Here is a 12,462-nt window from a genome sequence, read left to right as displayed (position 1 = left end):
GATTGTGTTCACGAGCATACCACAAATATGCTCCTGGACATAACCAATGATTTGGAGGATGTTTTTTGTGACAGTGACAGATCTCAATCAATTGAAGATCAAAAAGAGTTTCTGAATGCTATCCATGGTCGCACGTCAACTTGGTCAAATAATTTTGATGATCTCCCAGATTCAATTGATTCAAAGATAAAGCCATCATTGGAAGAACCACCAGCATTGGAATTGAAGTTGTTACCGAAGCATTTGAAATATGCCTTTTTGGGAGAAAATCAAACGCTTCCGGTGATCATTGCATCAGATTTGACAGAGGAACAAGAACAAGCATTACTGAAGGTGCTTAACACATACAAAGCCGCAGTTGGATGGACAATTGCCGATCTTAAGGGAATAAGCCCAGCAGTTTGCATGCATAGAATCATTACCGAACCGTCGACAAAACCATCAAGAGAGACGCAAAGAAGATTGAACCCTAATATGAGGGAAGTCGTGAAGAAAGAAGTGTTAAAGTGGTTAGATGCCGGAATCATCTACCCAATCTCTGACAGTGTATGGGTTAGCCCAACGCAAACCGTTCCAAAGAAAGCTGGCGTCACGATCGTAGAAACTTCAAGTGGTGAAAAGATAACCATTCGGCCGGTAACCGGGTGGCGGGTTTGTATTGATTATCGCAAATTAAATACTGCCACTTTAAAAGACCATTTTCCTTTACCATTCATTGACCAAATAATAGAGAAATTATCAGGTCAAAAGTTTTATTGTTTTCTGGATGGGTATTCTGGATACAATCAAATACCTATACATCCTGAAGACCAAGCCAAGACTACTTTTACATGTCCCTATGGTACTTTCGCATTCCGACGAATGCCATTCGGATTATGTAATGCCCCTGCCACTTTTCAAAGATTAATGACTAGTATTTTTTCAGACATGGTCGGGAGTCCTTGGAATTTTTTATGGATGATTTCTCTATTTTTGGATCAACATTTGACACATGTCTCCAACAATTGGTAAAAGTTTTGAAACGTTGCACGGAGACAAACTTGGTTTTAAGTTGGGAGAAAAGTCATTTCATGGTTAAAGAAGGAGTTGTACTTGGGCATGTTGTTTCTGAAAGAGGATTTGAAGTTGACCATGCCAAAGTACAACTCATTTCCTTACTACCACCTCCCACAAATGTCAAAGGCGTGAGATCTTTTCTTGGACATGCAGGTTTTTATAGACGATTCATCAAAAAAATTTAGTGCGATTTCAAAACCTTTATGCAATTTGCTCTCTAAAGACGCACCATTTTCTTTTGATGAATCGTGTATGAAATCCTTTCAAAATCTAAAGGGACAAATTTCCCAAGCACCAATATTGCGATCACCTGATTGGTCACAACCTTTTGAAATCATGTGTGACGCAAGTGATTATGCGGTTGGTGCTGTATTGGGGCAACGGGTGAATAAAAAGCCCGTTGTAATCTCTTATGCTAGCAAAACTTTTTCCGATATACAATTGAATTACACAACAACGGAAAAAGAGTTGTTAGCAGTTGTCTTTGCTTTAGACAAATTTCGCTCATATGTTTGGGGGTCAAAAGTCGTTGTTTTTACGGACCATAGTGCTTTGCGTCATCTCATGCAAAAGAAAGATGCAAAACCGACGCTTATTAGATGGATATTGCTACTACAAGAATTTGACTTAGAAATTCAGGATAAGAAAGGAAGTGATAATGTAGTAGCTGATCACTTGTCCAGACTCCCCATTGATGTATCAAGCACTTTCAAGGAAGAAATTCGGGATACCTTTCCCGATGAACAATTATTGAACATCAATGGATTACCTTGGTTTGCTAATATTGTGAATTATTTGGCTACATGAAAAATACCAGAGTATTGGACAAAGCAAAAGATGAAACATTTCATGGCACAAGCAAAACGGTTTATTTGGGACAATCCAGACTTATTCAAGATTGGACCAGATCAAATAATTCGGAGATGTGTCCCTGACCATGAAATTCAAGCTTTATTGGCTCATTGTCACTCATACGCATGTGGAGGACATTTCAGTGCTCAAAAGACAGGTCACAGAGTTCTAGACACGGGTTTCTTCTGGCCAACAATTTTTCGTGATGCGCATGTGTTTGTTAAATCCTGTTTGAAATGCCAACAAGTTGGGGGGATCTCAAAAAGAGACCAAATGCCATTGAACCCCATCTTGGTTGTTGAAATATTTGATGTGTGGGGAATTGACTTTATGGGTCCTTTTCCAACTTCTTTCGGCAATATTTATATTTTGGTGGCTGTCGATTATGTCTCAAAGTGGATTGAAGCCGAGGCCACCAAAACAAATGATCACCATGTTGTTTGTAAGTTTGTCAAGAAAAATATTTTTGTGAGACATGGTATCCCTCGTGTGATCATCAGTGATGGGGGGTCATATTTTAAAAACTTTAAATTTGGAAAACTACTCAAACAATATGGTGTGAATCATAGAATTGCCACACCTTACCACCCTCAAACAAGTGGTCAAGTGGAAGTGTCTAATCGACAGATCAAAGAAATTTTACAAAAAACCGTTAGACCTGACCGCAAAGACTGGTCACTTCGACTAGACGATGCGATTTGGGCCTATCGGACTGCTTTCAAAACACCGATTGGCACAACCCCTTATAGACTTGTTTATGGAAAAGGATGTCACTTACCGGTTGAGTTAGCACATCGAGCATTGTGGGCCATCAAAGAAGTAAATTTGGAGTATGATCAAGCAGGAAAGGAACGAAAACTACAATTGAGTGAACTGGAAGAACTCCGGGATGAGGCATACAATAATGCTGTCACATATAAGTCCAAGATGAAAGCATTCCACGATGCAAAATTAAAGATCAAAACTTTTGAAAAAGGACAAAAAGTGTGGCTATTTAATTCACGATTAAAGTTTTTTCCCGGGAAATTGAAAAGCAAATGGTCAGGACCATATGAAGTAGTTGATGTCACACCTCACGGAGCGATTGAGATCAAAGATGAAAAAGGCGGTGAGTCATTCAAAGTAAACGGGCATCGTCTCAAGCCCTATATTTCATCCGCCACACGACATGAGGTACAAGTAGAACGGGTTGACTTTTTACAAGAACAACCCACTTACGTCATCTAGTTTTTGCTTCGAGGTAACACGTCTGGCTGAAGACGTTAAACTTAGCGCTACTTCGGGAGGCAACCCGAGAACTTTGTGGGTATGTTCACTGCAAACCCTCACGAGACTTCACTCGTCCACTAGGGTAACCTAGGGGTTTAAAAGGCTTGTTGCACATGCCAAGTGCAATCGCGATCCTCAGCGAAAATGATGGATTTATTTTATTTGGTGTGTTTGTGGTTTATTTCATTTTATTGTTTTATGGTTTTCTTTTGTGTTTTACATCGAGGACGATGCAAAGTTTAAAGTTGGGGAGGTATACTTAAATGAGAAAAAGGCGACAAACCAAATATGCTGCAATTTTTGGTTTTGATCGAGCCCAAAAAAAAAAATTCAACATTTTTCTCCTATTTTTGAAGATATAAAAGCCTCCTCTACCAAGAACTATCAGGTGATCTCGATTTTTTGTTTGTTTTGTGTGATTTTTTTTAATATAAATAAGAAATTATCCCAAAAAGGAAAGAATGTAATTGTGTTAGTATGTTAGTGTGCTTTTACCAAATTATAGCAGGAAACATAAAAAAAAAACATTTTGAAGCACCAATTAGTATTACTTGTATGGATATAGAAACAAACAATAGGATGCATAACAGTGAGAAAGTGGACCGTAACAGACTGATACATTTCATGCAGTAGATCAGCTTTCTAGAACTTGTTTTAACTCTATTTTAAGAATACTGAATATCAAAATGATAAAGGCAATTCATTTATTTTTATTTTTAGCCAATTAAGCCTTAAGCCTACCCATTTGTATTTAAAATCCCTGTTGTTAACCACTTTGAGCCTTAGCCTGTTCGTTTCTTAAGCAGATTTAAGCCATATCCCAAACACTTTCCTACCATGTCTTTCGACTTTATAAGCAAAGTTTTATCATTTCCGTGTATGTATTTGTTATATATATTGTTCATATTTTAGCGAGTCAAATAAATTGTGAAATTTCAGAAAATTTCTCTTGCTTGGTTCTAAAAAATTGGTTTATATATATATATATATATATATATATATATATATATATATATATATATATATATATATATATATATATATATATTGAAAAAGAAGACAGCTACCCCTTTATTTGAATGTTCTCTTTTTGTTTATGTAAGTATTTATAGTTTTATAAACTTAAGGTTAGATATCAAGAAATTAACGTTGTTCGAAACATTTTACACAAATTTTCGACATTTTTAGAAAATCTAAGCCTAAGTTTAAAGTTGTATGATATGAGATTTTTTATGTGTTATTTGTTATTTTTAGAAAATCAAAGTTTAGAAACAAATATAAAGTTTGAGCTTCCATATTTTGATATATATCTGTTGTGTTAAAAAAAAAATGTTAAAAATAAAAGTATAGCGTTAGTGAAGGTTAGTTAGAAATATTTTATATGTTTGTAAACGTTTGCAATTTTTGTTTCAAGTTGAGTCCATATATATATACTTTGGGGTTTTGCTGTGCAAAAAAAGATTGAAAAAAAAAGATTGAAAAAAAAAAAAGAAAGAAAGAAAAGAAAACCAGAACCAAGCATTTTAGTTTGAATAACTTTTGTGTTTTTGTTAATAATACAATTTTAATTTGAAATGACATATTCAAATAATGTCATGATTTTTAAGTTGAACATAATCCAAAAAGATTTTTGTCTTATCTAAACGTTTTGAGTCATGTTAGATAAGTTGTAGATGTTATTAATGTTTGTATATAGTTGTATTGTATTTATCGAGTTGTAATAATTATCTTTGTTGTGCTCTTAAAGTCTAAAAGACCCAAGTCACCAATCCAAAAACATCCCTACCCTACCTTAGCCGAACATTACAACCTGAAAGTCCTTTTGATTGATATTTAAGTAGTCACTAAGTAGAGGTAGATCAAGCCTATGGTAAAGCGATATCTTTAAATCGACCTTGAGTGTAAACACGTCCCCACTTCAAAGAAAGAAATATGACCTCATCCTAACACTTGTTGCTATATCTTGATCAGGTGGTATTGATTGGTGTTATTTAATTCTGTTATGGTTCCATGTGAAAACTAGTTTATAATTCATATCTTTAGTTTTCAAAAACATCAAAGAAGTTTTCTAGCATGCTAATCAATTACATTTGGATCTTTCTCGGGACGAGAAAGAGATAAGTTGGGGAGGTTTGATCGGTATATTTTACATCACGCTTAATATACTATAATTTATGTAAAATAACCGATTTTATCTAAGAATGGTGCTACTTTGACATGTATTTGAATTATGTTTGTAGGTGGTAAATATGATGAAAATGGTACAAAAAGATGCAAAAAGAAGTTCAAGGAATTACACGAAGAGAAATCAAGATTGAAAACAAAAGAATTGAAGATGTTCGGGTTTGGAAAGACGAGAAAACAAAATAAAAAAATGAAAAATTGTATTTTTAAAATAATTATAATTTAATTAAAATGATTTATTTAGGAAATAATAATTTTATTATTTTCTAAATAACTTAATTTAATTAAATGTATTTTTAATAAAATCAAAATAAAAATAATATATAAAAATCATGTTTTTAAAAATAAAAATAAAAAGAATTTAAATTAATTAATGAGGTTTAATTAAAATAAATTAGTGGGAAATAATTAATTATTTTCTAATTAATTTATAGTAATTAAATTGAATTTATTTAATTTAAATTAATTTAAAAAAAATGAAAAAGAAAAGAAAAGGCCCCAGCCAAGCCAAGCCAAGCCGAAGCCGAGCTCAGCCGGAGCCAGCCGAGCCAATCTAAAAGCTTAATATTCCTAGATCCAAATAATTCCATCTTTTAATTCTTTTGAATTCTTTTTCATAAGATTTAGATTGGATCTTAGATCCAATCTAAAAGCTTAATATTCCTAGCTTTATTTCATTCTTTTTGGTATTTAATTTTCCAAAAATTCACTATAAATACCACCTCAAAATCACCATTTCAAACACACCTCTTACATTCTTACACACCTCTTACATTCTTACACACCCTCTTACACACTCATACACTCTTACATACTTCATATACCTCTTATACCAACCTATTTTCATACCACCACTTTCTTTAGGAAATTTCTATATTTTTTTGGAAGAATTTTAGTCCCAAATTCTTTTCTTTTTCCAAAGAATTCAAGCCATCAAAGATTCAAGACTTTTCAAGATTCAAGATCAAGATATCAAGAATTCAAGAATACAAATATGAGTTTGTATAAGTCTACAATGTGCGGCTAAATCCTCTCGTGATCGCAACCGGGAGTAGGTTTTAATTCTTACTTATTGTATTATTTTTGGGTGTGAACATTTGAATTTGTTGAATATTATTTGTGGATTTTTTTTTATGTTTTTAACATTATAAAATCGTTACACTTATTTTATTCATTTATCAATTAATTGTCCCAAGTTTAAAACAATTTTAAGTGATCTCCTCACCGTGCAAAATCATCCAATAGCGGTGTGTAGGACGGAGGGTGCGGTTACACTTATTTTCTATTTTTGACTTAGACTTTAATTGAATCGGCTATGAAAAATTAATAACACTCATTTCTAATTCATATAATTATTAATTCTGAAACCGGAAGCGATCATTTTTTTTAATTGAATTAAAATAATATTTTTTTTGTTTGTCATCATATTTATAAATCTCAAATTAATCATCATTTCTTTATCGTTAAATCAAAATAGTAACTAAACTATTAACCATAAGCTCCTTTGGATCCGACCCTTACTTACCACTCGCTAGATTAGTGGAAATAAGGTTTTATTTTTGACGCGACAACGACCGTTCGTCATGGCGGCGGGTGGTGGTGGTTGGGTGGTGATGGTGGTGGGTGGTGGTGGTGGTTGTTGTTGGTGGTGATGGTAGTGGTGGGTAATGATGGGTGGTGGGTGGTGGGTGGTTAGTGATGGGTGGTGGTGGCGGGTGGTGGTGGTGGTGGTGGGTAGTGATGGGTGGGTGGTGGTGGCGGTTGGTGGTGATGGGTGGTAGGTAGTGGTTGTGGGTGGTGGTGGCAGGCGGTGGTGATGGGTGGTGGAGGTGGGTGGTGGTGGCTGGTGGTGGTGGTTGGGCGATGATGGTGGTGGGTGGTGATGGTGGCGGTTGGTGGTGGTGGTGGTAGTGGGTAGTGATGGGTGGTGGGTGGTGGGTGGTGGTTGGTGGTGATAGTTAGTGATAGGTGGTGGTGGCGGGTGGTGTTGGTTGGGTGGTGAGTGGTGTTAGTGGGTTTTTTAATTGTTTGTAACTATTTTTTGATTTATATGAATATTATTTTATAATTTTAATTAAAAAAATTGTGTGGTCCAAATTTGTTCTCAAATGTTCTCGCGATAAGAAATGTTCTCGATTGAACGCTCCATATATATATATATATATATATATATATATATATATATATATATATATATATATATATATCCTACGTAATGCAACAAATATGTTTATATATCACACGTAAATGTTCTAAAGCGTATTCTTTGATATGTCCGTGAGACCCGAGATTTTAGCCTCCAACATCACCATTCTACCACCACCAGTCTCATTGCCTACTCAGATGCCGATAAGGGGATGTCCTTCCCCACCCCGCTCCACAATGGGTACTACGTATTTCTCGGGAAAACTTAACATCTTGGTCTTCTAAACGACAACCCACAGTTTCCTTGGTCAAACATCGAACCCGAGTATAGAGTTGTCGTAAATACAGTTGCTGAAACATGTTGGTTATGTAATATCCTTCGTGAACTCCATTCCCCTCTTGGGAAAGTTGTCATAGTTTATTGTGATAACGTCAATAACATGATGACAGGATCAATTCAACACTAAAAGATGAAAGGATCAATTAAATGAAAGATCATTTGACATGGTTCTTGGTGCTTATTTGATCGATAACATGACAACTTTAATGATGCAATGATCAATTAAACACTAAATTAAAAGATGCATGGATAGAATGACGGGCAAGGGCGGAGCAACCCTAGGACCAGGGTAGGCCCAGGCCCCCCCCTCAATTTTTTTTTTAAGAAGTTATTTCAGAAATTATGTTGCCTTACCTCTTTCCCAAACCACTGCAAATTCCATTTCATCACGTTTTTTTTAAGGAATTCATTTCTAAAGTTACATGTTGGCCCCCTCATATTTAGAAGTTAAATTTTTTTAGTAATTTAGTTTTTACTTACTAAAAAAATTTAACTTCTAAATATGAGGGGGCCAACATGTAACTTTAGAAATGAATTCCTTAAAAAAAACGTGATGAAATGGAATTTGCAGTGGTTTGGGAAAGAGGTAAGGCAACATAATTTCTGAAATAACTTCTTAAAAAAAAATATATTGAGGGTGGACCTGGGCCTACCCTGGTCCTAGGGTTGCTCCGCCCTTGCTCGTCATTCTATCCATGCATCTTTTAATTTAGTGTTTAATTGATCATTTCATCATTAAAGTTGTCATGTTATCGATCAAATAAGCACCAAGAACCATGTCAAATGATCTTTCATTTAATTGATCCTTTCATCTTTTAGTGTTGAATTGATCCTGTCATCATGTTATTGACGTTATCACAATAAACTATGACAACTTTCCCAAGAGGGGAATGGAGTTCACGAAGGATATTACATAACCAACATGTTTCAGCAACTGTATTTACGACAACTCTATACTCGGGTTCGATGTTTGACCAAGGAAACTATGGGTTGTCGTTTAGAAGACCAATATGTTAAGTTTTCCCGAGAAATACGTAGTACCCATTGTGGAGCGGGGTGGGGAAGGACATCCCCTTATCGGCATCTGAGTAGGCAATGAGACTGGTGGTGGTAGAATGGTGATGTTGGAGGCTAAAATCTCGGGTCTCACGGACATATCAAAGAATACGCTTTAGAACATTTACGTGTGATATATAAACATATTTGTTGCATTACGTAGGATATATATATATATATATATATATATATATATATATATATATATATATATATATATATATATATATATATATATATATATATATATATATATATATATATATATATATATATATAGGGAGCGTTCAATCGAGAACATTTCTTATCGCGAGAACATTTGAGAACAAATTTGGACCACACAATTTTTTTAATTAAAATTATAAAATAATATTCATATAAATCAAAAAATAGTTACAAACAATTAAAAAACCCACTAACACCACTCACCACCCAACCAACACCACCCACCACCACCACTTATCACTATACGAAGATTCATTCCGTCGATATTCTGTAGCTATTCCGTCAGAAATATTTACCCACGAGCATTTATGCTACGGCCCATTTTCCGTCGCAATTCTGTAGGTATTGCCCTATACCTACGGAATACCTACGGATTGTGCCATAGGTATAATCAGATTCTCTAGTAGTGACATGAAGGATAATATGGTAACAGATATCAGAGTTCATATTGAAATACAAGATGCAGAACTTTGAAGTGGAGTTTTTGTCACTTAAAAAGTTTAATTCGAGCTGGAGCTGAACTAAAAAGAAAAAATTGTAAGGAAAGGTCATCACTGGTATGTTTGTTCATTTAATAAACATATACTATATATATTAGAAAATACACAAGAAAGAAGCTTGGTAACAAGTTTTTTTGGCATGTACAGCATCTTGCAGGACAAGAACACATTACTCTTTTCCTTATTCAACAAGTCTTAGAAGTCAACGTTTTCAGTAAATAAACTTCCCTTTTTGAATTTACATTTTAGTCCTTTACTTTTTTGAATTTACATTCTAGTCCTTATTTTAGCTAAATGGCAGATAATTTTGGGAACACACCTTTATTTGAAGCGATCAAGAGTGTGCATGATAACATTATTTCATTATTAGTGAAACGTGTACCTCACTAAAGATAAAGATGCTGGTAGTTTCTTTGTGTTTATATGTATCAAGAGGAGACGTAGATTTTATCAGAAGGATTCTGTCAAATGGTATATATATTGACCTGAATTCAAAAGACTATGACTTCTTAACTCCACTTCATGTAGCCACATCACAAGGATCTTGCGTATTAATAGCAAAGTTGCTAGTTGTAGCAGGGGAAAATGTTGTGAATTTGTTAAAATTTAACATATTTATAACATTTATGATTAATGTAATTATGTACATGTCACATGTGTAGATGGGGTAATACTTTGATGTAGCAAGATTATCTGGAAACAAGGTATTGACAAAAATTTTAGAAGAAGCCAAATCTTTTGATCATCATTTGTCAGAATTTCCTTCATGCTCTCACGAATGAACAAATAAAATGTCACGAAAGAAATGTACAGTATATGCATTTCAGTCAAGGGAATTAAAGGATGAAAACAAGTATGGAGTTGTATTGTGGGCCCCGGAGACCATTAATTGATGAACTCATGAAAATATCAGCTGATCGTTTGAAGTTTGACCTTTCTCTCAATTCTTGTATCATAACAGAAGATGTAGGTAATGTTGGTGATTTTATCACCAAATATATTTTAGTGTAATGGACTTAACAAGTGTTTCAAGAATAATGTTTTAGTTATAATACAAGTTAGGAGGTGCGGGAGTGCACACTTGTATTTACTAAATATTATTAGTACCGAACCCTAATCTACTGTGTGACTTATCTGTTGATTGGATAAGTCTGTGATAAACGGCTATTGAAACACATACGAAAACACAAAACGTTCTTTCACTTCATCTTCTTCAATTGATTCTGATTTTGTGTCTAAAATCGGAATTGCTGCATCAGGAATTATCCCAAGTTTGGATTTCGTGATACCCAAGGCATATAGGGTCGAAATATCAAACAAGGAAAGTGTTTACACGATTCCTGTTTGTGATCCAGATTTCCAATAACCCTATTTCGATTTTCCCCAACAATCTTGTTTGATATTTTCGTTTCTGGAGAAAAAGATGGCTGGCAATTCACTGAAAGATATGAATACTTCCTTTGGCAAAATGGAGAAATTTCAGGGCCAGGATTTCAGACGTTGGCAAAAGAAGATGCACTTCTAGTTGACCACTTTGAAGGTTGTCTATGTTTTTTCTACTCCAAAACCAAAAGAGGTTGAAGATGCAAGTTTGGAACAGATCAGAAGGAGGAGCAAATGGGAGAATGACAACTACATCTGTCTTGGTCACATTCTGAATGGTATGTGTGATTCCCTCTTTGACACTCATCAAAATATTGAAACTGCAAGTGAATTATGGAACACACTTGAAGCAAAATATATTGCAGAAGATGCTTCAAGTAAAAAGTTCATTGTTTCTGATTTCAACTATTATAAAATGGTTGATTCTCGATCTGTAATGGAACAATATAATGAAATCCTACGAATTTATGGTCAATTCAAACAACACAACATGTCCATGGACGAATCCTTTGCTGTTTCAAGTGTGATTGATAAACTTTCACCCTCATGGAAAGATTTCAAACATCATCTGAAACATAGAAAGGAAGATATAAGTTTGATTCAACTTGGGAGTCATTTGAAAATCGAAGAAGGACTTCGTGATCAAGAGAATGACAAAGGAACTGGAAAGGGAAAATCTGAATTTGGATAGCCCCAAGTTCATATGGTTGAATGTGATAAAGAAGACAATTCTAATCACAAGGGCAAGGGTAAAAAACGTAAGTATGAGGGTAACAACAAAAAGTCCAACAAAAAATACAAGGATTCCAAGGAACTTGTGTGTTGGAGATGCCATCTGAAAGGGCATATGAAACGTGACTGTCGGGTGAAACTTGGAAATAAAGGTGCTAGTGGTAGTGGAAAAGAGGGTGTTGGTGGTGGCAGTGGGTCTCATGATCAATCTGCAACCAAAGGTCAATTAACTATTGATCTTGTAAGTTCAGTATTCAATGTTATGCTACTAACTCCATAAGTTTCTTTTGTACAGGGGGCTGATACAGATTCATGGTGGCTTAATACCTGTTCTACACATCACGTGTGTAATGATGAACGATGGTTCATGAAGTTGAACATAATAAATAAAGGTTCTGTTTTACACATGGCGGATGAAGGATCAAAGCCAATTTTAGGAACTGGTGTTGTTAGTATTACGTTTACTTCTGGAAAAACAATTAGTTTGTTTGATGTTTTATATGTTCCAAAGGTTCGAAAGAACCTTGTGTCTAGTAGTTTGTTGAATTGTATGGGTTATAAACAAGTTATCGAGTCGAACAAGTATGTGTTGTCTAAATGTGGAATATTTGTGGGATTTGGTTATTATTGTGACCGTGTTTTTAAGTTAAATGTTATAAGTTGTTTTGCATCACATGTCCAATCTACTTTATGACTTCTGCATCTAATCTTGATAATTCT

At 34.6% G+C, this 12,462-nt stretch overlaps 1 pseudogene; it reads left to right on the top strand.

Moving 5' to 3' along the window:
- The window catches only part of LOC145158094 (potassium channel SKOR-like), a 54,094-nt pseudogene extending 42,393 nt beyond the window's left edge, over positions 1 to 11,701 (top strand).
- The last annotated feature ends 761 nt before the right edge of the window (positions 11,702 to 12,462 follow it).

Source organism: Lactuca virosa, chromosome 2 (assembly GCF_052849685.1).
Source record: "Lactuca virosa cultivar CGN04683 chromosome 2, Lactuca_virosa_CGN04683_v6, whole genome shotgun sequence".
Lineage (NCBI taxonomy): Eukaryota > Viridiplantae > Streptophyta > Magnoliopsida > Asterales > Asteraceae > Lactuca > Lactuca virosa.
This window is presented reverse-complemented; position numbering and strand designations above follow the sequence as displayed.